The sequence below is a fragment of the Cornus florida genome, unplaced genomic scaffold, assembly GCF_030987335.1.
Source record: "Cornus florida cultivar Cherokee Brave unplaced genomic scaffold, ASM3098733v1 CherokeeBrave_3.0.0_Hap2_Chr04, whole genome shotgun sequence".
Classification (NCBI taxonomy): domain Eukaryota; kingdom Viridiplantae; phylum Streptophyta; class Magnoliopsida; order Cornales; family Cornaceae; genus Cornus; species Cornus florida.
Window position 1 is genome coordinate 19,012,308 of NW_026775574.1, and position 2,948 is coordinate 19,015,255.

General features: G+C 36.4%; 1 pseudogene; it reads right to left on the reverse strand.

Moving 5' to 3' along the window:
- Positions 1 to 263: 263 nt before the first annotated feature.
- LOC132305706 (small nucleolar RNA R71) lies at positions 264 to 362 on the reverse strand (annotated as a pseudogene).
- Between the last annotated feature and the right edge of the window lie 2,586 nt (positions 363 to 2,948).

The window sequence follows — 2,948 nt, forward strand, 5'->3', positions numbered from 1 at the left end:
GGACACTCTTAATTTTATTTTCATATTGACTAAGTGCAATTATTTGTCTTAATTTAATGATTTTTCCTCATCGAATCACCAATCTAAAAACTTAAGTCCACATATATTGCTCTAATTGATGCTCATAATATATTGGTAAGTTCTCTATTTTTATTTGATGTAATAAACATACTATTTCACTTTTTAGTGTCATTAAGTCCTAAATGGTTGATTCAAGAAGTCTTGAAGAAGTGTTATCCGGTTTCAAAGACTAATGCCATGAGAACTTCAATTAGAGAATTTTCACAAGGGGATGGGGAAATGTTTCATGAGGCATGGGAAAGATTTAATGACTCGCTTAGGAAGTGCCCACATCATGACATACCTAAATGGCAATTAGTTCAATATTTTTTTAAAAGTTTACTGGATAATCACAAGGGTATGGTTGATGCTTCTATGGGTGGTTCTTATCTTGACAAGCATAAAAATGATGTTTGACAATTGTATGAAAGCATGAGTGAGAATTCAATGCATAGATCCTTGTCTTCTAAAAATGGTAGAAATCTAGGTGGAAGGAAGAATGTTGGCTTATATCAAGTTGACAATTCCAATGACATAGCCGCCGAGGTGAAATCTTTATCTCAAAGATTTAATCAATTTTTGATCAACCAAAATTCGGCGAATCAAATGTCTTCCTCCCCTAACCATTCTCATTATAACTCTAATGAATCATGCATGACTTGTTCAAGTATTTTACATTCTACATCCAATTGTCCCCATGGACATATGCTAAATGAGAACCATAAACAATTAAATGCCGTATTTGTCAACCAAGGGACTAATCCCTATGGCACTTATTACAATCCTAGTTGGAGGAACCATTCAAACTTCTCTTGGAAAAGTCAAGGGGAAGGCTCAAACCCTCCCCAAGGTGGTTTTCAAGGCAAGTATGTTCCGCCCCCAATGCAAGGCCAAGGTTCCCAAGGTTTTAGATAATTATTTCAATCATAGGGCAACCAATTTTCTAACTCTCATTTTCTTAATCAATTATCTTATTCTTAAAGAAATTCTAGGAATCTCGCTTTTGAGGAAAAAGTGTTGACTGCATTAGGTACTTTGGAGGCAAACACCCAAATACTTCATTCTCATTCTCAATCCATTGCTAAGCTAGAAACCCAATTCGGGCAAATAACTAGTACTTTGAATGCTAGGGAGAAAGGGAAAATACCTTTAAATGCCCCACTAAAGCAACAATGTGTTGTGGAGACCCATTCCTCATCGGAAGGTCCCACAATTGAACATGTCAATACGATGACAACCTTGAGAAGTGGGAAGATTATTGACAATCAAGTAGGTATTTCCAATGAAGAGAGTGAACCGGTGCAACCAAAAGTTGACACCTATCCCGTTTCACATTTTATTCCTCTTTCATTGCATGTGCATGATCAGCTTGTTGAGAAAATTGTGAAACATGATTTGAAAAATGATTTGAAGAATTCTTGTGTTGAAAATGATTCAAAGAAAGTTTTTTAAAAAAACTTTGAGCCAAGTGCTCCATTTCCAGATGTCTTGAAAGGATCCATTGCTCTTAAAAAGCAAAATACTAAGACCAACAAAATTATTGATGTGTTTCAGCAAGTAAAGATAAATCTTCCCCTCTTGGATGCAATTAAGCAAATTCCGGCTTATGCCAAGTTCCTAAAAGATCTTTTCATCCAAAAGAGGAAGAACAAGAGCCAAGCACCAAAGAAAGTTATCTTGACCGAGCAAGTGAGCTCTATTTTGCAACACAACACTATACTAAAATTTAAGGATCCCGGTTCACCTACTACTTCTTGCATCATTGGTGACCATGTCATTAATGTGGTTCTTCTTGATTTAGGAGCAAGCGTTAACCTTCTTCCATATTCAGTGTATGTTAAGTTTGGCTTAGGAGACTTAAAACCGATGTCAGTGGTTTTGCAACTTGCTGACTGATCCATCAAAAAACCTCGGGGTATTATTGAGGATGTATTGATTAAGATTGACAAGTTCTTCTTTTAAGTTGATTTCGTTGTCATGACATGGAATCGGTTCCAAATCCCAAGAGCCAAATTCCCATTATCCTTGGCCGTCCCTTCTTGGCAACCGCAAATGCCAACATCAATTGTAGGACGGGAATAATGGAAATTTCATTTGTTAAGTTAAGATATATAATTCAGAATAAATTACATGAATCTATGCAAGTGATAATGCAGCTAAGTATAGACAATGACTATTTTAATAAAGTGAAACATGCTAAATATGACAGAGCATAATGCAACCAATGTAGAAAATACAGGCATTGGGCATAAATGAGATAGCATGGAACACAAAAGAGGGTATATGAGGTCTATATGCAAAGCAGTGAAATTTGATCGATCATGAAAAAGATGGGATCGATTTAAGTTGGATAGATCATGACATAATTGAGATCGATCGTGCTCTGATCGATCGGAGCACTAGTGTGATCAATCGAACTTGTAAAAAAACATGAACAGTCACGTATCTGTGACGTGGACAACATGGGGGAATCCGAATATACTCGTAGACCCCTATACACCTCAACAAAATAAGAATGGTCACTTAAATCGGCACATGATCCCCGAAATCAAATTCGGAAACAAAATATATATACAAATATATACATATATATACATGTGCTTAAAAACTCAAAAATGGCAACAACAAATCATGGGAAGCTCTAGATCTACTTTAGGGAACATGAAAATCACTAGATTAAGCTCAAAAATTGAAAACAAAATTAAAAACTTACCAAAAAGAGAGTAAGAGAAGTGGACCAAGAGAGATGAGATGAGAGGAGATTGGAGATGGAGTTGAGAAGTCTTGGGAAGTCGCCAGAGTGTCACCGGAAGTGGGAAAAATGATGGAACAGCGGTAGGAGAGAAGGTGGGTCTTGGATCAATGTGTAAATCGATCTAAGTGACCCT